General features: G+C 41.0%; 1 long non-coding RNA gene across 1 annotated transcript; it reads left to right on the forward strand.

Moving 5' to 3' along the window:
• Positions 1–21,549: 21,549 nt before the first annotated feature.
• LOC138566049 (uncharacterized) lies at positions 21,550–23,772 on the forward strand. Its single transcript, XR_011301817.1, has 3 exons — positions 21,550–21,673; positions 22,180–22,337; positions 23,060–23,772. It is a non-coding gene; the product is annotated as an uncharacterized lncRNA (long non-coding RNA).
• Positions 23,773–26,585: the final 2,813 nt, after the last annotated feature.

The following is a 26,585-nucleotide window of genomic DNA, read 5'->3' on the forward strand; positions in this document are numbered from 1 at the left end:
GTGTATATGACTCACCAGTAAAAGTAATTGACACTAATAGACCTGACCAAATTTTAACGTTTGACATTTTTTCCAAGCAAAATGAGATGGCTTCAGGAAATGCGCCAAATAGGAATGACAAGTTGAACAACGGCAACAGCATGCTTGCGAGGGGAACAAAAAGAGACAATAGCAAAAACAAATCCAACAGTCAAGGTGTTTTATAAGAAATTTGACCACTCCTCCACCGGACCCCATATTTAAGCGTAAGTCATCTAAGGGGAAAAGCAAACAAACTGAGAACATTGAAATGTCAAAATCGAACCAAGCTGCTGGAAGGAGTAATCCAAAAAAAGAGACTGAGAATTGAGGAAAATGAATCTGTCAGTGTACATTTGTCAAGTATTGAAGACGAGTTATTAAATCTCTCCACATATTCAATCGATGTTTTTTGTCTTGTACGAGTTGTTCTCTGGGTCTACTAAATGTTTTTTGATAACTTTTGTTAATGAGTGTCTGACTGTATCCTCATGTGTTGAAATGTTGCATTGTGTGATCCATATGTTTCTCAAATTCCTCTTGAGTAGTGCAATTGCGTTTGACTCTTAGCATTTCTCCAAATTGGATACTGTTAATGACATGCACAGGGTGATTGCTGGTCGCATGTAGTGAACTCTTAGCTGCAGTAGGCTTAATATATAAGGTGGTATGGGTCATATTGTCTTGTATATATAGGTTGAAATCCATAAAGTTAATTGATGTTTGGCTATATTGTGTAGTCAGTTTCAAATTGTAGATATTGTCATTTAGGTAGGAGAAATAATTTTGAAGTTGCGTTGTGCTGCCATTCCAAATCATGCTAATATTGTCAATATATCGTGCCCAGAATATAACATTGTTGTGTTCTGTAAATGATGGATGCCGCCATGTTTGCTGAAGTTCGTAATGCCCCTTGTAAAGGTTGGCATTCAGTGGGGCGAACTTGGCACCTATGGCAGTCCCTGGGTCTGTTTGTACAATTGTTTGTTGAAAATAAATATATTATTGCTCAGAGTAAAATAAAGCATCTCAAGAATCATATTGTTCTGTTCATAATACGAGATGGTTTGCGTTTTCAAAAAATAGTCTGTTGTTTGTAATCCTTTAGTATGGAGAATGCTGGTATAGAGTGCCGAAACATCCATAGTGACAAGCCAATAATTAGATTCCCAATGAATAGTGTCCAGCTGTTGAATAAGGTGTTTAGTGTCTCTAATGTAGGAGGATAATGAAACGGTTAATGGTTGGAATTGTTGATCAATGTATTCCATTATGCATTCTGTGAAGGATCTAATGCTGTTTATGATAGGTCGACAGGAAGGTAAATCAGTAAATTGTTTATGGATTTTAGGCAGGAAGTAGATAGTGGAGATGATAGGAAATGGTGTGGTCATGTAAGAATATTCTTCATCTGTTAATAATCCTGTATCTCGCCAATGTTGGCTCATTAGTTTCCAGTCATCTTGTAGTTGTAAGATTGGATTTGTAGATAGTTTCTCATAGCATTGGGTATCCTCAAGATGTTCCATGGCCATCTTCATATAGTCCTCAGTTTTGAGTAGCACAATGTTACTTCCCTTATCAGAGGCTCGAACTACAATGTTTGTGTTATCCTGTAGTTCCTTTAGTGCCAATTTTTGTGGAAGAGTCAGGTTATTTGTAACTTCTTATGGGTTCCTTGCAGATAAACTCTTCTAAGGTCCTTCTGGGTAACTTTAAAGAACGTGTTGATCACATTATTGCATGCCAGTGTTGGTAAAAATGTAGACTTTGGTTTTAGGGAAGTTGTGGCAGATGGTCCCATGCTAATTTCTTGTTCTAACGCGAAGGCTTTTAGAGTGTATTGGTCATTAGGGTCTGGTATGTTTAGTAAATCAACTGTCTGTTCTACATGCTCAACTGATAAGTCTGATGGTATGGAATGGCCGGTGGGTTGTTTCAGCACATCAATTTGCGCAAAGAATTGTTTGAGTTTTGATTTTCGAAAGAAATGAAATAAATCCACAGTAGTTGTAAAGTAATCATAATGATTCGTTGGGCAAAAGTTCAAACCTTTATTGAGTGCCATTATGAGATGAGGGGAAAGATCTGTGTTGGTGAGGTTGACAACTAAGTTTTGCTTTGAGGTAGTGGATTCCGTGATCTGGTTTGCACTCCTTCTTGTATTTTGCTTGTTTTTGTTTTTGGTTCCGTTAACCCTTCTACCCCTCTTGGGCCTTGATACATTGTTGTGGTATTTCCTTTTTTTATGAAGGATCTAGGATAGTTTCTCATATATTTTTTTGAAAAAATTCCTCTAAAAAAGATGATTTTGCGTTAGACGAATTTGAAGATTTGGGTGAACTTGGTAGTTGTTCAGCTCCTGGTGACGAGGAGCCTCCTTCTAGATTTTTGTTGCTGACAGAATCTGTGTCTAAAGTTTGTGGTGTCACGAATGGGGTTGCTGCCAGTTTTGATGTATGAGTTTGTTGTTGAGGTTTAGTGTTAAGACGTTTGTGAAAGGTGTAAACTCTTTTGAATTTGTAGTCTAATTCGTCTCGCAAAAATTGCCTTTTTTTTTATTGACCTTTATTTGTGCTGCATAGTTGTCAATGATATCATCCAAAACTGAGCATGTTGTCAACAATATCCCGTTTGGAGAAATGCTAAGAGTCAAACGCAATTGCACTACTCAAGAGGGATTTGAGAAACATGTGGCTCACTCAATGCAAAATTTCAAGACACGAGGATACAGTCAGACCTCATTAACAAAAGTTATCAAAAAACATTTAGTAGAACCAGAGAACAACTCTTACAAGACAAATAACATCAACCAGACACTGTAAGACAACAGAAAACAAGGTGTATCACCATGTATAGCACAAATAATTATATCATCAAGAAAATCCTATCTGACAATTGGAATATCCTGCAAGTGGACCAAGATATATATATATTATTTTGGATAATCATCCCACCATTACTTTCCGTACAACTCAAAGTCTCACAGACAAACTCAGCCCTTCACATTTTCAACATAATAAACCTCAATCTGTAACATCAGAATCAATTTGCTTGCAACCACCATTATAACAAAACTATAAATGTGGCCATTGCCAAGTCTGCAAATATTCTGACAACGCTAAAAAGACCATCTTGTTACCTAATGGTCAGAATGTTGAAATCAAGCAATTAATCAATTGTAACAGCGCACATGTAACCTATGGGATCAAATCTTCAAAATGTGCCTACAACTAAGACCATCTTTGTATTAATCAGGTTAAAGCGCAACTTGGGACACTTATTTCTCTCTAAGTTTGTTCATAGTCCTGACCAGTCCCAGGGCACTGTCCCAGTTAGCAGCTTATCTTTTGTAAAAACACTTTAGAAATTGGATAGCGCCATTGCTGTTAAAGACTGGATACCTTTTTTGCTCATTGTTATATACAACAGGCAGCATCCAAGTGTCTACATACATATATACAAGATCTCACACAATGTTGAGAAACTATTCCCAATGGGAAGAAGAAGTTGAACTTCTATTTTCTGGATTGAAAACACAGACAGACACAGAAGCAGGGGAAAGCACACAATCACTACACCAGCTTTTCCAACAACAGGAGCAACTATTAAAACAAGAACTATCTCGATGGTGGGAAATCAACACTCTTGAAAAACACCTACAAGTTAATCAAATACCTCGTGAACTATGTATATGTATTTTCCCACCATTTGAAGATGATGATCTAGAAGGATTACAAGATTGGGAAAATTTGTTAACTACCACTTTCAAAGAAATTATTCAAAGATTGATCTGTAACGCTAAAAACAACATGATAACCTCATTAAGGATATTACCCAAATAAAATAAAAGATAGAAAAAGTCAACATCCCGGGAAAACACATTTAAAAACTATGACATTTTCGGTGATATCAATGACAAATATGCAACACATATACAGCTCAAGAAACAAAGGCAATTTTTGCAAGACGAATTAAACTACAAATTCAAAAGCGTGTACACCTTTAAGAAACGTCTTAATACTAAACCTCAACAACAAGCTCCTACATCAAAACTCCCAGCAACCCCATCTGTGACACCACAAACTTCAGACGCAGATTCTGTCAGCAACACAGATCTAGAAGGAGGCTCCTCTTCACCAAGAGCTGAACAACTACCAAGTTCACCCATATCTTCAAATTCGTCTAATGCAAAATCATCTTTTTTAGAGGTATTTTTTCAACAAAAACAATTGAGAAACTATCCCAGACCCTTCATAAACAAAGGAAGTACCACAGCAATGTATCAAGGCACAAGAGGGGCAGAAGGGGTAACAGATCCAAAAACAAAAACAATCAAAACAAAAGAAGGAGTGCAAACCAGATCACGGAATCCACTACCTCGATGCAAATCTTAGTTGTCAACCTCACCAATACAGATCTTTCACCTCTTCTCGTACCACACTCAATAAAGGCTTGAACTTTTGTCCAACACATCATTCTGATTACTTTACAACTACTGTGGATTTATTTTATTTCTGTAGAAAATTAAAACTCAAAAAATGATTTGCGCACATTGATGTGCTGAAACAACCTTCCAGCAATTCCGTACCGTTAGACTTATCAGTTGAGCATGTAGAACAGACAGTTGATTTACTAAACATACCAGACCCTAATGACCAATACACTCTGGAATCCATTGAGTTAGAGCAAGAAATTAGCATGGGACTATCTTCCACAACTTCCCTAAAACCAAAGTCTACATTTTTCCCAACACTGGCACCTGATAATGTGATCAACACGTTCTTTAAAGTTACCCAGAAGGACCTTAGAAGAGTTTATCTACAAGGAACCCATTAAAAGTTAGATCATAACTTGACTCTTCCACAAAAATTGGTACTAAAGGAACTACAGGATAACACAAACATTGTAGTTAGAGCCTCTGATAAGGGAGGTAACATTGTGCTACTCAAAACTGAGGACTACATGAAGATGGCCATGGAACATCTTGAGGATACCCAATGCTATGAGAAACTATCTACTAGTCCACTCTTACAACTACAAGATGACTGGAAGCTATTGAGCCAACATTGGCAAGATACAGGATTATTAACAGATGACGAATATTCCTACATGATCACACCATTTCTTATCATCTCCACTATCTACTTCGTGTCTATAATCCATAAACAATTTACAGATTTATCTTCCTGTCAACCTATCATAAACAGCATTGGATCCTTCACAGAACGCATATCAGAATACATTGATCAACAATTACAACCATTAACCGTTTCATTATCCTCCTACATCAGAGACACTAAACACATTATTAAACAGCTGGACACTATTCATTGGGAATCTAATTATTGGAGTGTCACTATAGATGTTTCGACACTCTATACTAGTATTCTCCATGCTAAAGGATTAAAAACAGACTATTTTTTTAAAACACAATCCATTTCGTTTTATGAACAGAACAATATGATTCTTGAGATGTTTTATTTTACTCTGAGCAATAATATATTTATTTTCAACAAACAATAGTACAAACAGACCCAGGGAACCGCCATGGGTGCCAAGTTCGCCCCATCATATGCCAACCCTTACATGGGGCATTACGAACTTGAGCACACATGGCAGCATCTATCATTTACAGAAACAACAATGTTATTTTTTGGGCACGATATATTGACAATATCATCATGATTTGGAATGACAGCACAATGCAACTTCAAAATGATTTCTCCTACCTAAATGACAATACCTACAAATTGAAACTGACTACACAATACAGCGAAACATGAGTTAACTTTCTGGACATCAACCCATACATACAAGACAATATGATCCATACCACCTTATATATCAAGCCAACTGCAGCTAACAGTACCCTACATGCGACCAGCAATCACCCTATGCATGCAATTAACAATATCCCATTTGGAGAAATGCTAAGAGTCAAACGGAATTGCACTACTCAAGAGGAATTTGAGAAACATATGGCTCACACAATGCAAAATTTCAAGACACGAGGATACAGTCAGACCCTCAGTGACAAAAGTTATCAGAAAATATTTAGCAGAACCAGAGAACAACTCTTACAAGACAGAAAACATCAACCAGACCCTGTAAGACAACAAAAACAAGGTGTATCACCATGTATAGCACAAATAATTATATCATCAAGAAAATCCTATCTGACAATTGGAATATCCTGCAAGTGGACCAAGATCTATATACTATTTTGGATGATCATCCCACCATTACTTTCTGTAAAACTCAAAGTCTCATAGACAAACTCAGCCCGTCACATTTTCAACATAGTAAACCTCAATCTGTAACATCATAATCAATGTGGCTGCAACCACCATTATGAGGAAACTATAAATGTGGCCATTGCCAAGTCTGCAAATATTCTGACAACGCTAAAAAGACCATCTTGTTACCTAATGGTCAGAATTTTGAAATCAAGCAATTGATGAGTTGTAACAGCGCACACGTAATCTATGGGATTAAATGTTCAAAATGTGCCTACAACTAAGACCATCTTTGTATTAATCAGGTTAAAGCGAAACTTGGGACTCTCATTTCTCTCTAAGTTTGTTCATAGTCCTGACCAGTCTCAGGGCACTGTCCTAGTTAGCAGCTTATTTGTTGTACAAACACTATAAAAATTGGATAGCGCCATTGCTGTTAAAGACTGGATACCTTTTTGCACATATTCAATCGAAGACGAAGATTGGCCAAGTCCTGAGGCTGCAAGAATCTGGGCCTCGAAACAATCTAGAAGTACCAACCTCGAGGAACATGGAAGAGCCCAAGGGGGTTCGCATCAGACTGCCACAAACAAATGTTCTAACAGTGAGGCTATTAATCAACGGTGCAAATCCTCCGGCGACAGGAAGGAAAGCAGCGGAACATGACGCAGAATTCACATCTGGTATGAAAATAGTGACGAATAGTTCAGCTGATATCATAGAAATTAATGCACTGACTCGTTTAACTGTGAAAAGGAGTGATAATTGGAACAGAGCTAAATCTGATGACAAGGAGACAACTTTAATCCTTAATCCAAAACTCACATCGGCACAAATGAAAAGGCATGGAATTAGAATTAGTAGGGTGCAGGGACCACGCAGGAGACACAGGAGCACAATAAGTAAACTCTGTTTGGAAACATCGCTTGGGGAAAGAATTAAACTAACTTGAATAGACACAATGTAATAAAATTGCTACATCGTATGCCAATGTTACGAATAATAATTTCAGACAACATCTCCATAGTCAAATATGCCTCCGAAAGCAGATCTGATTGTGTATATCAATAGGTTAACTCTGCATTGATTGAGAATACTTTGATGGCGGCTGGTGCAGATTTGCTGTCATTTGGCTTCGAGCTGACACTACACGTTGAGAAATCATCAGATAAACTTCCAACGGAGCAATATTCAAGGCTGCCAGACGTAGGATTCCAAACATGTCAAGAAGATCGATGCCTTGAACTTCTGATGAAGACTGAAGGGAACTTCGTTAGCAGCAATAAGCAAAACACTAGAGATGCCTCTACCCTGCATAACGTAGATTCAGCGAAGAACCATAGAATGTATGAACATTAGCAAACAAATTCAGCCCGCATCACGATGCCTCGTTATTATCATGGAATACCCGAGGATTCAAACATTTATTCTGTGAGAGTGGGATTAGCAAGGAACATTACTCATTCATTTGTTTGCTAGAAAATTGGCTGCAAGATATTCCACTAAGCATTGTATATAGGATTCTACTAAATGCGGCCGGCAAAAACAAGTTGGGCCGTCCATTCTCAGGGTTGATGACAATGATCAAGAACAACAGAAGCTGGAAAATAATACGGTTGTACCATCCAAATGTATTTTTAATCGGCACCAACATTTAATGATGGAGCATCTCTTAATCATAAATGTGTATTGGAACCTGGCTATGATCTCAAGCACGAAGTTTATCAACTCGGTCATGCTGATACTGGATGATTGTATCCTAGAGTTCAAAAATATCTTTATCTTAGTGTGAGGTGATCTGAATTCATCATGGTTCAATCAGTTTGGTCTAAAGATAGAACTAGATACGGAGCAAGCCAATCCATTTTATTTACGTGCCAAACATTGGGAAGAAGCACTGTCCGTATGGAACTGCGAAATGTTAAACAGACATGTTGCTAGAGATATTCCAGCGAAGCCAACTTGGTCCTGTGTTGATTGTCAAAAAACGTTAGACTATACCTGGCCCTCTGCTCATTTATAATATTCATAATAAATATCCATTTAGCTGGAAGGTTTCTGTGGAAAAAAAGAGTATAGAAAAGGATATTAGAGCCTTAAAGAAGAACTTGACAGATGCGAGTAAGTTGTCAATCAGACGACGCCGTCAAAAATATCGGAATTGGCTTATTTAATTCAAGCAAATTCGTGATTAAGAGCATAAATAATGCCCAAATCTATTTTGTCCCCACCATAGTAGAGATACTTGGATGATAATAAACGAGGGGTTGTTGTCACAGAAAGCAATAATGACTATGATTGTATGTGCAGGAACATGGACGAAAAAAATCATTGACAATGACAAAAGATTGCTGTCATGGAGTTTCCAAGTGAGCAAAGATGACATACTGACGGCAATTGCAAAACTGAAGAACTCCGGTGCTGTCGGACTGAACAGCCTCTCTAACATCATACTCAAAAAACATCCTGAGCACTTGTTCTCGTTTATAGGTCTTTTCTTGGCTCGGATTTCCATGACGACAAAAATTCCATCTTCTTGGCAATCGGCTGTAGTTGTGCCTATTTTTAAAAAAAGAGTCAGAACAGATCCAAACAGCTACTGTCCGATTGCCCTCCTTCATGTCATCGGGAAGATGTTCACCTCTTTTTTGTAACAAAGACTGTCAAAGTGGACGGAAGACATCGACATTTTGGATTGCAGACAAACTGGCTACACAAGCGGAGTCGGCGTGGAAGTGAACTTGATGATGCTAAATCTCATTAAGTTAGAAGCAATTCAAAAAAAGAAAAATGTGTTCTTGGCATTTATAGAGCTTTGCCAGGCTTTTCACTGTGTCAAGAGAGAAATGCTATGGTCAAAGCTTGAGAAGTGGAGATGCCCTGCAGATATCTTACAGCCAATAAAGATGCTGCACGTGGAAACATCGATAAGAATAAGACTAAATGCAGAGAGAGACCTCACTGAGAAAATTCCAACACAACAAGGGGTCAAACAAGGATGCCTGCTTGCAGCTCTATTATTCAAGCTTTATATGGCCGGCCTTCCTTCAGTTTTTATAAATTGCAATGCCTCTCCCCCAAAAGTAAACGGCAAACCAACTTGGGCAATACATGCTGATGATATAGTTCTGATGGACACTACTCATATAGGTCTCCAGCACCTGTTGAATCATCTGATAATCTACCTGGAAAATAACGATCTACAGCTCAATGCGCAGAAGTAAAAAATGATGTGCTTTGGAGCAAACATTGGGAAAAGAGGGAAGCATTTCGAATGGTTTGCAGGAGATGAGCAACTAGACATAACAACGTCTATTTTTTACCTTGGTATCATGTTCAACAAATCAATCCGAGAGGAAAATTGAATTTGTGATTTGAAAAGTAGAATGAGAAACCTTGCACTTCAGGGGATGAAATTGAATGCAGACTTTGGGAAATTTACTATGAAACCGGTCATAATGTTCTATTGCCAAAAAGTATTGGCAACCATAATGCTTGGGAGCAAAACGGGGCTAAACATTGCTAGTTCTGTTTGGGAGAGGATTGAGCGCCAATTCTGGTGTAGAGTCATACATTTGCCAAGATGTGTGCCAATCGATTGAATACGTTATGAACTGGGGCTGCAATCCATATCAGCGATGGTTATGTGTAAATCCATCTCAATGTGTAGGAAAATGTTGCTACCAACACCAAGACCTGCATGCAAGATCTGTGGCCCCATGACAAAAGCAACTCCCAACAGTTTATTGTGAGAATGGTCGCTGAAGATACTTGAGCAGTTGTCTTCCCGCAAACATTAGCACTGAAACTCTGCTAACCAATCCATGTGCTGTAAATAAAAAACTAGTTTTGTGTGACTGGATCTCAACTGTGAACAATAGAGATTCCCACAAAGTCTCAATAAATTTGGGACCGGAAGCCAGAGGAGTGAATATGACTGCACGATATCTGGAGAAGTCTCTGAGTAGGTATCACAAAGACCATTTCCTACGCCTGCGCTTAAATTTATATCCTACAAGAGAAATGTTGTTTGCCAGACGTCCAGTTGAGATTCCAGATAACCAAGTCGATTCTGTGGACAAGCAATTGAATCGTTAAAAGATCTGGTAACCGAATGTTTAAACCTAAAATCACAGCGAAGCACGTTTCTATTGAAATTTGCCGATGATTTAGAGACATGGTGGTGGGATATTCTGTCTGGGGGAAATTTTCATTTAACGTGTGAAGTTATCGATTATGTTGATTCCATCTTAAAGACGCAAAATGAGTTGTAGTACTCATTGATGGACTGGATGGCGGATCCCTGAGGAAGTGATGTGAATTGTGAGAAATGTGTAAAGTAATATGAAGTTTGTAATAAACTAAGAAATTTACTAATAAAACTTTATTTTTTAAATTACGAAGAAAAAGAGCGGGCACACAGTGCACCCCTAAGACCTAATTGTGAGGTCCAGGTGCAATAAGAAAAGTCTTGTTCTGTGGAGGAGCAATACTTCTCATTAAAACACCATAGTCTCGAAAGAAAGAAATAATGTGGTGTACTGACTTCAAAGCCTCGACTCTTGCATGTGCCTGAATTACGGGCTGACAATAACCCTAGTGCCCATCAGTCGTGCTGGGCAGACACTGCAACGGCAATTTCCTTGCAGAGCCCGACCTTTGCATGTACATAAACTACTGTGTCCTTAACATTTACTACGCACTGTTTTCCTTTGCAACCTAGGCTTTTTCCCATACAGCAACACCCTTTCTCTGATTCACTGAAAGCGCAAGGACACTTCGTAAATCCAAAAAGTGGCAGACATTTTGGAAATCCTTGCAGTGAGACTCGCGCACAAGCTGCCCGCACAACGACTGATTTTACTGGCTGTTGCTGCCGGAAAGCATGACAACTCCCTACCAATTCTTTCACCCAGCTCAAAATGTCAGTGCTGGAAACTAGAGGAGAGAACGTTTGCTTCGCTACAGCTCTCAATCCAATCTGTCCCAGAGCGTTCAACTCCTGCAGCAATGGGCGAGTCAGCCACAAGCATTAATGACTGTCTGCCAACAGGAGAAAAAAAGGCTCAAAGATTTCCATTATGACAGTTTCGTAATCAGTTATTTATAACGCGCTTAACTCCCAGAGGTTTTTACGTGCGGACCTGGGGATCGAACCTGCGTTGCTCTGCAGCACGTTGCCCCTGAGCTATCCTCCCGAGCCACGAATTGCACCTTTGTCAATGTCAATATCAGGCCCTACAGTGAATGCTTAATCAAGAGCCCAGGGCAGTTTAAGCATACCAACGCTAAATACGAGGTGGAAACATCATCTTTCAGCAATGGGTTACACTAATCATAGCTGTATAATCCAATTAGGGCGGTTCAACTGTGCAGATCACCTCTACAGCAATTGGACACTAGGATTAATGCAGGCCTTTATTCCCCGTCAGGTCAAACATCATCGTTCATCTATATTTTATATTTTGCTTGAGTTTCCTACAGAAAATAATAAGCAGACAAAGAGCCTGTTGTTGATTCACACTTCCAGCCATAGAACTCCCCCGCCTAATGGATTTTTGAAAATATTCCACACTCTGCCGGCACCACAGCTAGAATCAATTTATCAGATCCACAAGTGGTGTCAGAAACTAATAAGCTATGCTCATGTCTGGAGCAGCCTTGGCGTCACCTTTTCCCATTCTTCTGAGAAGTGTCTCGCCTTGACGTCAACGGGAGACTTGTCTCAAAAGCAGAGATTGCATGTTAATTAAAGTTACGTGCTACTGTGACATGCAACAAGCACACGTATCGTCGAACTCAAACAATGATGTTTTTTCTGCAACAGTTCATTTTCTGTTTGCGGCTGAAGGCTGGTTGGTCTTGGTAGAGCGAAACAAAAACCTTACCTGCGAGGGATCATGCAACGGCTTTTTTTAATGAAAATTGGCTTTGGCAATGATGGCCTCTGAATATAGGGGATAGTTTACAAACACCTGGGGCCATTTACTCCAATCCAAACTTAGCATTCAAGACTAACAAAACATTCTAAACTATAGATATCAGTTTCTGAAAAAGCAGCACAAAATGGCAAAACCATTCTGCGATTGGACAGCGTCATACAGAATTTCTTGCAAAATCTCATAGGGTGCTGCAAATAACTTAAATAGCATCACAGTGTTTGTCTGCAATTTCCCAACTACCTGAGGGAGAATCAGTAGACAGCACACCACGTCCATAAGAAAACAACAAGCGATCCAGCAAAAAAGGCTGTGCGGCACTCAGTAAACACCTACAGGGCAAATGTTTGAATTGAATCCCCAATCAATCCCCCGGGAACTATAAGTAATCTGAAATCATTTGCACAAAGATTTTAAAATTGTATCAGGTAATTTTATCCCCATAAATAATGTCGCCATACATATGGCTCTGGGGAACAGCATAGGAGACATTATTTAGGGGGATCATTTATGGGGTAAATGGTAGCGGGGGATGAAGGGGTGTCCCCCTGCTACCTTTAAAAAAATATGGGGGTTGCTGGGGTGTCCCCGCAGGTTCTATAAGGCAATATTGCTGCAAAAAATGGTGGCATTCTTGTATGGCAAAATTTTTGCGGGGACATTAACACATGGAACCATTAAAATGGACAGAGTCAAACAAGAGAGCATTCCGAACTAAATACTAAGGACCTCATCACGAGTTGGATGGTATCCCCGGCAGTGTTACCGCCGGGGCTATTAGCGTTACCGCCAAACCCCCCAGCGCTATTAGCGCCGGTTCATGGGTTTGGCGGAACGGTATGTCTCCATTCCCCATTGGACCCATTCGGGAATTCCCGGGCCTACTACCGCCAGCGGTGTTAGCGTAGCGGTAATAGCACTGAAAATCGGCAAAATCGCAGCGGATTTGCCCCCAGCTCAGACCTGGGGGTAAATCGGGTCAAAACCATGATGTGGCGGACCCTTAAATGCGACGGTAATGGCGTTGCCACCGCATTTAAGGGTTACCACCAAACTTTTGATGTGGCTGTACGTAGAAACAGGCTCCCAGAGTTGAATCTCGCTTAAGGACGGATCAGGAAATCGTACGGCTGGGCAGCTGATCCCTAAACCTACCAAGGAACCATTGATGGTGTAAATTGCACGCTGAAAAACCACAGTTACATAGCATGACATTACATAGAATGACATAAAATAAAAACAACGCCACAACCCCAATTCTTTCTCAGGCAGGGGCACACGACCCAACTAATGAATATTGGACCAAGGAACATGAATTAGGAATTAGCCTGTGAATGGGACAAGAAATGATATAGAACAGTGATCTGTAACCTTTTGCTTTCCGTATATTTTGTACTACATCGCCTCTGAGTCCTAGCAAGCATTGTCAATATTGCAGGATTATCAGAGTTGCAGTCCAGAACAGCATGAGTGCCACTGATTGCAGACCCCTGAAATTTAGCCTAGAGTTGAGTTGGCTGGGAGCGGTGGGAATTATGTGGTTGTGCATGATCTGTGGAGTTTGATATGGTGTCAGCAGGTACATCCACCTTAGGGCACTCAACCTACATGTTGGCAAAAGAGGCGCAGAAGTCCATCATGAGGTTCAATCAGAACAGGAAAAATCCCTACTCCTGATTCCGCTAAACTTGTGATCCTGTGACTACTTGATGGTGCTTTGCAGGCCTTCTGTAGCAGAGGGTGAAAGGGACGGAATGCACAGTTGACCATATTTTCAACCATCAATATATTGGGTACTACTGTCATAAATATGGTTTATGGAATTATACGAGCTGCTCCAAAACCACTTTCACAACCCAAAGACCTAGTCGGGACAGTTCAGAGCAATGAGAAGGAGATACTTCTTAGGGCCTCTCATTTAATGGTTGAGGTTGGAATACCTTTGCCATCATCATGCTGCTGACTGCATTTAGTGAAACAACCAATGGTGCTGTAAAATCCACAGAAGGCTACCGCCAGTGCTGTGAATACTGCCTGGAGCAGCAAAAGTGACATTCTGACGTCATGCAGTGAATATAAACAAGCTGTTTCCAAAATGGCAGCTCTAGAACTGCCACAGGTTGCCGCATCTTACTCCAACAGGGATAGAGAAGCCTAACAGACTCTCTACAATTGTAGGGATCTTTCACAAAGTCATGTTTGAATCAGGTTGAAATGGCATAGATCATGGATAGCTAGATCAAGGACACTTGCAATTGATCAATTCTGTGTATCAGTCGTTTTCAGATAAATCTTTTACCTCTAAAGATCTAATACTAGTCCAGAGTTTAAGGACTGGTTGCCTTAGGCGGTAAGGACGTTTTCCTTTTAAACGTAGGTGTTCAGGGGATGATGCACCAACACAATATATTAAGAACAGGGTAATTGATTATGATAATTATCGATTTTGCAGGCCAAATTACTGGCCGTTCCAAAACAAAGTAGAAAGAGATGGGTGACCCCTATTTTTTGTTATCGGGGGACGGCCTTCTTTGGGGGAAGTGACATATATGCGAAGCACATAGAAGGCAGTTACCCCATTCTCATCAATGCCTTCTTTTAAGTTAGTGCACCATCAGAGACTTACACACCCCCTAATTCAAATTTCAAGAGAAAGCTAGTAATTTCAAATGACTCTACCCGATCAAAAAAAACTGTAGAAAAATACACAATTTACTACAAGATTAATACAAACAAAATACTAAAAAACATCATGGAATTACTAAATTACAGATGTTCATTAATAAAAAAGAACCAGATTCAAAACCGGTTGGGTTAGAACGTGAATATGTTGTTCACAATTCCACAAGAAATGTACTAAAGGAAGGTCATCAACTGACAATTTCTGTGCACATTGCTATCCCGCAATCACAGGGTAAAAAGACAAGGTTAAAAGAAATCAAGGCACAAATACTTTCATAGGCAGGGCAAACGGTTTCAGTTCACTACAACCAGCAATTCAATTCAATAGGCCTGGGCCAAAGTCAATGGTTCTGAGTCTTGTATAGGATAGCACAGTTCTGGTAGTAAACGGTTAAGTCTTTGCCATGGATCTTAGAAGAATTTGGTCAGACGAAATGTTAGATGTTGGTTTAGGGAAGGACAAGCCTTCAAAGTTGGGAAAGTTTCACAAACTTTCAGTGTGGCCGAAAAGATTTCTTGACTGCATGTGCACAGTACCTTTAAAGTGAAGAAGAGCTGCAGCTGAGGCAGTTGTTCCTGGCAGATCCTGCAGATCTTGCTGTTCCTGAGCTTCAGTCGTGGGGACAAGAAGGGGGACGTCGGGAGGTTCCTGCACTGCTCAGCGAAGAGGCCACAAGCTTGGCAAAATGTCGGTTTAAGGTGTGAGTACCTTAAAGATCACAAACTGGTATCCTTTTCCACAGCACTCTGCAGAAATTTCGACCAGTATGGGGATGGTGTCCAGGCGGTTTATGAGTTGGTTGTTCCCACCAAACTCAAGGGAAGAAGTTAACCTTGAAGGGCTTCTCTGTTGAGGTCTTTTCAGGCAATTTGGACCTGCAGCAGGGCTTCACCGGTGGACCAGGAGTTGCAGTCGTCTTCCTTCAGCTCGTCTTCGGTTCTTTTGTTCCAGTGGTTGACTCTGTTTTCCACATCCCAGAAGCCTGCTTTTAAGCAGTTTTCACCCATTCATTCCAGCCTGGCTGTCACTCACACAGCAGGGTGGCTGTCCTTGCTGGACAGCCTGCCGGCCAATCACGCCAGAGTGCATTCAGATCTCCTAGTAGACTAAGCACAGGGAGTTTTGGGCACCTCCCTCACATCCTGTCCACCACAGACACTCAGGCGCCAGAGGAGGGCTTCAGCACTGAAGCCCGCCAAAGGCCAATGAACAAAGGGACCAAACCTGGTTTGGCACGCAGAGTTGGACACTAGAAGGACCTTTCCTAAAAGAAACGACAAAAAAAGATGACCGGTATCTTTTTTTACAGATAGGTCTTGGGTGCCATATTGGAAAACATGGCTGACCCGATTTTTAGCTACCGGTGTTCGCGGTCGAGAAAAATCATGGTAGTTTGTTTAGAACCACTGCCACCAGCCATTTAAAGTAGGAAAGGGTAACATCTGACTGTTACATGAGTGTTCAGAATCAGGGGATGGTAGGCAACCCCTCCAGCACTCTATAGTAAGATAGTGTGTGCTGGGTCTGTACATTTAAAAAGACTAGTAAAGTTAATTTAACTTAACAGCCTCTCGGAGATGGTAGTCAGTCCCAGAGAAGGTATTTAAACCTTGGGGAGTTTAAAAGACACCCCTGTGCCACTGCACTGAAGGTGCTGTGTGACACATGAGAAAAATATGATGCCTATGGAGTTTGTTTAAAAACCCCATAACCAAAGAACACAAGAGTAAAACACACATCAAAATACATGGAAGAGTGGGGATAAAAAGGTTACACTCTTCCCAGGTAAAAAATCAAATCCTAGAAATCCAGCAAAGTTGCTGGGGGTCTGAAAAGGTACGGGAAATTAGCACATTTTGAGAATTCTCCTTAGCATCCGCTATGGGTAGAACTTTGAGCCGTTGATTAATAATTTTGCAGGCTTTGATGCCATTTGGGATTTGGAAAGTTAATTGAGAAACTGAAGAGAAAGGAATTGGGGTTCATTTTGGACCATCATAAGAGTAATTATATTATCCATTAAATGATTTATCCTAAAATGTAAGGCACTTTTCCATTTAGACACATGAAGGTGATACGATAGGGCCCACTTTGGCAGTCCTTTTTCTTTGCAATGAAGACTGTGGGTTGGTGTCTTGGTGGTGGACGCATGGCCATGGTGGTGGTAGCAAACACTTGGTTAAATAGGGTGACTAATTATTAGGAATGGGCATAACAAATGTCCAGTGTACTTAAACCATGTGATGCTGACATCGAAAAGTAACATGAGCCTTGTGTATGTTTTCTCCCTGCTCCTTGTAACTGATGCTGGGAATTATAATTGATCCGCTTTTTGCAAATATTTATGGATGTACCTATGCATATGGATTCCGATTTCTCAATTGGTGGTAATGTATAATATGGAATATTTAATGTTACTGAAATTAATATCTGTGGTATTAAAGTTAAAAATTGAATTGGATCAATGGTACAAAATCCCTGAACTAGACCTATCTGTATAGGTCGAAACACGTGTTGGGGGCAACCTAGTAAAGAAGAGCATGTACCAAAAAGGTGTTGATACCTGTCTCTGGGCCTCATTACGAGTATGGTGGTAGGGGGTTAACGGCACCGGTAAGGATGCCGATGCCATTAACCCTCTAACGCCGCATTCCGAGGTCCCTTAGCGGGTCCCACTAGGGCCCGTTACTAGCTCCTTCCCCATTCCCATTGAGCTCTATGGGGGCTCGAATGGGAATGGGGCATGGTTTTCAGAATGTGGATTTACCGGGTCCTCCAAGGTTGGAATGACCCAGTAAGTCCCCATTCCGACTACCCGGACCCAGGCACGGGTTTGGAGGCAGCCATGGTGCAAATAGCACCAAGGCTACCTCCAAACTCCTAATGAGGCCCTCTGTGTTTAATGTTGTGTTAAAAGTACTAACTAAGGATACAACATAGTACAGTGGTTTTGTTTACAATAGAAGTTAGGGTGCAGCACAAATGGTAAATCATTTTCAAATGATTTGGGCATATGTAATAAGGAAAAAGTGCCTATAACTGCATATGAGCTTTGTGAATAATGAGATGACCCTGATGAAGACGGTGCTATTTACATTTTTTGCCGCTTACAGTCGAAACATGTTGGTCGGTTTGATGAATTATTTTGGTTTTAATGAAATAAAATAGGTGGAGTTCTTGCGTGTAAGATTAAATCTATGGCCAACAAGAGAAGTTCTGGCGAGACGAAAAATGATAGCCCCTGAACAAAATTATTGTCGTTATTGTGAATCTGTTACTGTTGCAGAAACACTTCAGCATTTGATAGTGTCATGTCCTTACTTAAAATCATTGCGATCCAAGCAATTTAAGGAATTAATAAATTTGCATTCGGAGCGAAATGATGAGGAGATTTGGAGCATTCTAGTAAACAGTCCCAGAATCTCAATCATGAAATCAATGATACACTTCTTAGAGTCTATTTTACCAACAGAAATATATCTCTAAATTGGTATGACAAGCATAAGTGTTTTTTTACATGACATAAGTTAAATTTTAGTTGTTACATTATGAGTGAATGAAATTCTTGTGGGTTTTTATTTAGGAGAATTTATATGCATACGTGATTGTGATGCACATATGCTATTTTAAGTTGTTTGTATGTTCTTTTTATTGTTCTTGTACTAATGCGAACGATGTACTCATTTTTGATAATTTAATCTAATCTATTTTCTTATTTCTGTATAAATATACAAATTTGAAAAGTTGATTGAGTTCAGCTAAATCAAATAAAAAAAAAAAATAAAAAAAACATAGGTGGAGTTTTTATTTACCCACTAAGTACCTGAACTGTCTCTTTTTTCAGAATTTTATTTACATTTTAAAGGCATGAAATGCCTTCATGTTGACACATTTTTAGGTGAGATTTGAGTGTGATACAACAATTGCACTATTTTGAACGAATGTGAGTATTTTTGTTATTTTTCTGTTCAGGCAATGGTGGGAATTTTTAGTGAATAACCTTCATTTTGAACGCATTATATACTATGTTTCAATCCTATTGATTTGCAATGTGTATATTTTGTGACTTGTATTATTCTTTGTTGTTGTTCCATGGGTATTGCCCTTATATAAATGTATGATTTGTTGATTTGTAAGTGTGAGGAACGACTTTTTTTCATTCAGTATTGTTTTATGTGGCTCTCTCTTTTAGATGCACCATTAATACTTGTTAGTGTACGTGCTTCTACCCTGTGGTAGAGCCAAAAAGAACCTTTGGGCTGTGTGTGGCAGTCCTGTATGAAACCACCAATACTAATTGTTGGTATGGGGCACACCACTGTGTTGGGGTGGCTTTAAAAATGTTATGGGTTACTTTCCCTTGCATGAGCATCCCTAACAATTGCTGGTATTTGAGACTCTGGCCTGTGAGAATGGTGCTAAAAACGGTTAGATTGTGTGGCTCCTCCAGTGTGCATGTGTGGGGAGGAGGCAGTGCATGTGTATTTCTGTGTGTTTATATGTGTATTTGTGTGTCTGTGTCTCACCAGACCTGGTTTCCCTACCTTCCCATGATGAATAGAATTCCCCAAAGCACCATGATGCTTTGTATAAGTCTCCAAACACATCTGTCTGTGTGGGCGTTACTGCCTGCCCCTTCCAGTCACTTTGGGGGCAACCTAAACTTTGAATATGTGCAAGCCTGAAGTTTTCCACTCAGTCAACATTTCCAATTTAACTCGAGAATTTGAATGCTTACTTTGTCTATTCCGGGAGGAGTCCAGGGACACAGAAGAAGATGACAATTCAAAGAGGAAATGCAACAAAGCTTCACTCTGAGGCGTTGATAGGGGGGCTGAGGGTGCCATAGCCCCGGGTCGTTTGATTGTAGCCCCAGATACAAGCGCAGAGACTACAAGCAAAAGGCTATAGCTAGCCCTGAATCCTGCCAGTCCCAACATTAGCTTAGCCCCTGATCTTTTTCAGACCTAGCAACACCTCTGGCTTTGCTCATCCCTATATCTCTCCCCTGCACTTGCACAATCTCAATGTCACTAGGCCTAGTAAGATCGTTGTCTTTGTCCTCCCTTTGTTTCCCCTCCCTTACCTCGTCACACCTTGAAACACTTGTGCATAGGCGCGTTATAAATGTCATATCATATCATATCAAGGAGATGGCTAAGCATTGCCAGATAGCTGAGGATACAGGATTCCTTATGACCAAAGGGAACTGAGGAACAGGGGTTCTAATACCTTGACCCGGCCAGCAAAGTCAACTATCAAGATTTTAAGAACTATATGCTCCCAGGAAAGCCTGGAAACCCAGTCTCCGCAAGTACCCAATGTAAAGAAGCAGAAAGATTGAACCCTCAGGGTACAGGTGGCTGAAAGAGCCTGAGTCCTTTGGTTACTCTCGAAGCAAGAGAACTAAGCAAAAGTGAACGTCGAGCTCGGAACTGTGTTGCCTCCAGAAGCATTGCTTGACGTCATCACTGCATTGAGTCTGACGGCGAAGAGGCAGATGCACACGCACTCAGGTTTCCAGTACGGGAAAGTCTGAAGCCTGTAGTAACACATCTTAATTTAAGGAAGGGCCAGCGAGTACTATGCGCCATAAGGATAGTTTTCTCTTGAAACCTGAATTTCATGGAGTGGAGCCCTTACATTTGTACTTGTGTGAAAAGGTGACCCCCCGCTCCCCACATCCCACCGTTCAATGCTCAACTTTTGTAACACGTTGTGCTAAAGTGTAAACAATTGCCTTTGCACCTTACTTTTCCACTACATATTTAGAAAGGTGTAAATGCCTCCTGCAATGCAAGATTGCGGGAGGCATTTACTATATTCCTATGGAATCCGCCTGCTTTAACCAAGTAAAGAAAAAGAGACAGATTCCTTTGAAATTCATTGGTTTACCTCCAGCATGAAAGTCTTATGTTAGCAGTAACCCTGCCAGCTTTGGCGGGCGGAATGTAAAATCTGGTGGGTGTGTTTCATCCGTTCAATTCCCCAAATCTGCTTGCCAAATCCAGGAAAATGGTGGTAAAGGTTTATAGCCAATTTTACCGCAATTTTCACAATCCTCAGTATTTGCAATGTAACTCCCTCATATCTTGACAAGCATTGTTGCCAACATCATGAAAATAATATTCCAGGGGACTCGGGGTGGAAATGTGCAATGAGTGACGTCCATTCTTCTACATTTAAATGGAGGTGGAAGGCTTTGAACTGCCTGCCGTGATGTGAAGGGGGATTGCTGATGTTCGCAGTAATTTGTTTGGATGAATGGTGTGCCTGTAGCCACATTGCATGTGCTACCTCTGGTTGCTGCGCGCCGCCTCCTACCATGCGTCATCGCCAAAGGACATGATGCCATTGGCCTCACACTCCCTCAGCACTGAGAGCCCGGTATTTGCCTGTTTATCAATTGTAGCCTATATTACAAATCACCTGTCATGGATTCCGACCTACCCCCACTCCCAAAGCTTATATTATGTTCCTCGAAGATTAGAGTTGAATTATTGGAAGAAAATCTTGGGAGTCGAATCAAAGGCTGGAAGGACACGCATTTATGATTATGTGTATGTGAAGTGTGCTTATCTACAATGCACACTCGGGATAACGCATGTCCCCTAGTTAGCTAATAGCCTTGCTAGCTACTTCCACTTTAAATATTTTCCTAATGCCTTAGGCTACATGCACCACGCCTTCAGTCACGTATTTAAGCCAGGTTGAATCGGAAGAATGACGGGCCGGGATTTCCGGTTTCGGTTCAGTTCGAGCACAATTCACGTCGGCTGCAGATCTAATCTCAGGTAACATTTAGGCTTTTTACAGACGTGTGTGTTGCCTGCCTTTCTTTGTTAATTGCTAGATGGGGTTTGCACTGTGTTTGACACCAAAGGCTCGTTACGAACCTTGGGGCATTCAGAATAGAGCTCTGTTATTTCTGGCAATATACAAACAAACAGATTTATGGACATTTAGCCTTTCATAATTTTCTGCATTTTCCTGTGCCTGCCCAAGTCGGGAAGACGGGACTGCCATGATGGTGCCTTATGGTTACTCATTTGCTTCTTTGGGGTAATTTGAGTTTGCGCAACAGTTACACGGCTAAATTTATGGCATTTTTCTGTTGTTTTATTCATCTATGTCAGCCGGAGCGTGCAGATGGGAGAGTAGCTTTGGCGCTTTTAGAGCAATTTATCTCCTTACTTGGGGATCATCTCAAATTGCGGAACTTTTTAAGGGTCACATTCATGGCATCCATTTATTGATTTTTTTCATTTATTTACTCATCCATGTGTATCCGTTTTATCAGGTCTGTTTATGGCCAGTTGGGGAACCTAGAAGTCCTGTGGTCCATGGGATTCATTGCTCCTACTGAGACTACAACTATATTTGAGTCTGAACCTCACCCGCGCTGTTTTTTTTCGCGCTACGCTCCCAAAATTTGAACACACATATTGGGACGTTCAGGTGAGTCACTAAACTCTATATTTTAATTTATTTTTTAGTTTCAGCTTGTATTTATTCATTTACTGTTTAGCGGTTTCCCTGTGGATAACCAATCCAGCGCTGACTATTTTAGGTCCTGTTATTGTTTCAGACAGTAACAGACTAAGCCAATGTCTCAGTCCTTATTTACTTTTCTATACATCCCAGTTTAGTTCTTTCATTCATTTACCTTCACACTTTTTTTCCTCCAATTAGATTGTTTTTCTTGAATTTTACTTCTTTTTTTCTTTCTCTCCCTTTTTTGCTATTTGGCCTTTGGGATAACCAGATGGTATGAACCTATTGGACCCCCTTGCTTCATTTTCCATTTTCCCTCTGGAGAAATTGCTTGACAATATAGTACTTTTGTGACTATATACTTTACAAGATAATTGAAAACTCTAATTGTACTTTGATTCCTTGCGTTGTAGATCCAATTTGTTTGAGATCTTCTTTTGGTGTGGCTGCACAGTTACCCCCTGGACTTACAGACAGGATTGTGGACTCAGCCCTCTTATAGGATTGAGATTATAGTAATTACCTTCTCTCCCCTTTCCACATTGAGTGTCACATGACTTGTTTAAACCAATTGACATGGGAGAAGTCCCGCTTGCTGTATGCACAGATCATCTATTTTTAACCAGTATGTCATTGTTATTTACGATGTGTTTTCCTTTCTCTTTTTCTTTCACACCTCGCTTTAGGTGAATAAATGTGTTTATTTTCAAATATGCGTAAACATATAGAAAAGGAAAAAAAAGCCTTTTAACCACATCTGGGCACGTTCAGAAAGACAACGATCCAGAAGTTATGAATTCTAAAGGAATGCTATGTCCTGACGAAGGTGGACATCACCTGCATGTCTTGTTAGATGTGTTACTCCCATCGAAACTACTATTCTTCAATGGTGCCATGTTATTCACATTATTTGTTTTTTCTTTCATGACACCTTAGTAGTTGACGCACAGCATCCCATAGTTAGATTTTAGTGTATGTGCTTTACTGTTTTACACATTTTTTTTCTAGTTCTTCTTTTGTTCTTGACTTGATTATTGAAATGAAACCTTGTTTGGTTGGTTTTTTGGATTCAATATTGTTTGGACTGCGTTATTAATATATATCTTATTGTTTACATACTTAGTCTGGTCAGAGCGACTAGGGGCCCTCCACTTGAGTGATTCCCTTCACTCGCTTGGGGCACCCCTCACGGCATGCCCAGATTAACTCTTAGGTTTCATGCGATTCATTGGTTTGTGACTTCCCGCAGCATTCACTATTTGAAACTAGCACTTTAAACAGTATGCACTTTTTTAGACTATTGCAAGATATATTTCTGTACATTGTACTAGAGCTCTAGACAATGTAATACTTTTTTAAGACTCTATTTGTAATAAATAAAAACAATATTGTAAACCAACTTTTTGTGTCACATATAATCTGTGGGGCAGCTACGGGGGTCCTTTTCCCCTGTCTTCATGGTTGAATGATGTCCTTTGAGTGAACTTCTTTTTTCTCTTCCGCTGGCTTGACTTCTATGTATTATTGAATCAAAGGCTGGTCGCCAGCTATGTTCCATCACGAATAATCTATGCCCAAGTCTTACACCCGCTCAACCAACGTTTGAGTCAGCCCAAGGTTGCTTTATGTGTCTTGGTGTGGTACAAATCTCTTGGGCCCACGGTTGCTTTAAGCGTCTGGGTGTGGTGCAAATCTCTTGGGCCCAAGGTTGCTTTAAGTGTCTAGGTGTGGTGCAAATCTCTTGTGGCCATGGTGGCTTTAAGTGTCTGGATGTGGTGCAAAACATTTGGGCACAATGCTGCTTAAAGCATCTGGGTGTGGTGCAAATCTCCTGGGCAGAAGGCTGCTTTAAGCATCTGGGTGTGGTGCAAGGGCCCAGGTTTGCTTTAAGTGTCTGGGTATGGTGGATATTTCTTTGGGACAAGGTTACTTTAAGTGTCTTTTTATGGTGCAAACATCTACAGCCCAGGTTTGCTTTAAGTTTCTGGGTGTGATGCAAATCTCTTGAGGTGAATTGTGGAATTAGTGAAAGTCAATGTGCAGTGACAAATGCCAAATCCTCCCACCAACTCTGATAAATTGCATGGCAACATGGTCATGTGCTGCATGCCAACCCACAGCACTCCTGGCAAAATCTATAGTTTGGATCGGGTGCACACCTCTCATGGTGCAAAATTGAACTTGTGAAGGTCAGTTTCCAGTGCTGAGGTATCCGCTCAGCTCATTTCAAGGTCTTGTACAAATCTCTCGAAATTTGTCCTTTAATTGTAAAAGAATAATCCATTGCTGAGTGTCAAATTCTCCCACTGCTTCACACAACCTAGGTCTGCGCTGAATGCCTCCTGAACACCCGTGAAAAATCTAACGCCCGCTAAAGGGTTCCTTCAAGTTTCCAGGTGTGGGGAAAATCTCTGGCGTGCACACAATTCTAAAAAGTCAATTTAAAATTCTCGCCTGGAAATTCTATTTTTTTTACACTTATTCTCTGAAAGCCACAGTACTTCCCCACCACCACTAGCCGTAGCCTGCCTTTCTATCAGCCCCTGCTCCATCTCTCAAATAGTTTCTCACAACTGATCTGATCCCATGGAAAAGCTATGTTTTGGTGGAAAGATTTTACAATGTCCTGCTTTAATAGTAGAAATATCTCACCATTTTTTAAATAGGTGTTGGTGAAACTAAGAGCAAGGAATATCATTACGCATTTCCTGCGTAGAAAGAGAGAAAGCTTCCCAATTCACGTTGAAGAATAGTTGCTATCACAAGCAACAGTACACCTAACTAGGGGTGTACTGTAGTTTTGTGGGTAGAGTGAAATTACAAATTTCGATACAGTGGACCATCAGATTACACTCCAAAGGATAAAGGAAGTTCGGAGATTTAGTGACACTGTGGTTCAGTTCCTTTTTGAAGGCTAGAACACAACAGGTTTCCCTAGGAGACATTCTCTCAGAGCTAATCTGGTTGAAATGTGGAGTTCCACAGGGATCATCACTGTCTGCCTTGATTTTCAATCTTTGCTTTCGACCAGTTTTTAACATCTTCAGGAGACATGGGGCATCATTATGAGTCCGGCGGCAACCAGCCGGTTTTTCCGGCTCGGTTACCGCCGGACTCGTATTACCATTCCGCCTCCGTGACTCCCGGAATTACCAGGGCATTACCACCCTGGGGTCCCGGGAATTCCAGATGCGGAATTCAGTCAATCCCCATTCCCATTGAGTCCCATAGGACTCAATGGGAATCGGTAAGTGGAAACACCGGCACCATCTCGTGATGGTGCTGGTGTTTCCACGTCTGCCTGCAGGCGGGCGGTGTTAAACCCGCCAGGTCAGACCTGACCGGAACGCCACCTCCCACCTGCAGGACTCGAGATCAGGCGGTCCGGAATTAACAGTGGCGGCGGGTTTACCGCCACTGTTATTTCCGGACCGCCCGACCCGTAATGAGGCCCATGGGCTAAGATTCCACTCATACGCAGATACCCAAATCTACATTGAGATGGATAACTTTGAAGATGGATTTGAAAAAATCAATGCATGAGAGAAATTAAGAGGTGGATGGCAAGTAATCAACTGCAGTTAAATGCCTCCAAAACGGAACGGATTTTGTTTGGACCTGAAGGGAAACTGAGCCAGGAGAAACAAATTCCCTCCACCCCTCAGATATTGGGGGAAGAACTGTGCTACTTCAAGAAAGTTTGAAATCTTGGGTGTCTCTGGCAGGAGAACCTAAGGGGAGAAACACAGGTGGGGGCTTAAGTCAAGGCAGTTTATTACTCATTACGAGTACTGAGAGGCATACTCCCCTTTTTTCCAACAGAGGATCAGGCTATAGTAGTCGGAGCAGTAACCAATTCACACCTAGACAACTGTAAAAGCCTCTTAGTAGGGTTGCCAGACAAGCAGATCAACAGATTATAAGGGGCACAAAATGCTGCAGTTAGGCTCATTGGGCACCTGGGGAAACAAGACCAATGGAGGCTCCGGGCTCCATTACCGGGTTCCTGCAATGGGGACTTACCGGGTTACTCCGACATAGGAGGACCCGGTAATTCCTCTCTGCAGGAACCCATCCCCATTCACATTTGAGCCCCCATAGGGCTCAAATGGGAATGGGGAGGGAGATAATAACGGGCACATTACATTCCGGCCCGTTATTACCTCCCTCTTCCCCTCACGGGACCCCGAAAGCATGCCTGGTTTTACCAGG

The sequence above is a fragment of the Ambystoma mexicanum genome, chromosome 2p, assembly GCF_040938575.1.
Source record: "Ambystoma mexicanum isolate Mex_15411 chromosome 2p, UKY_AmexF1_1, whole genome shotgun sequence".
Taxonomy (NCBI): Eukaryota; Metazoa; Chordata; class Amphibia; order Caudata; family Ambystomatidae; genus Ambystoma; species Ambystoma mexicanum.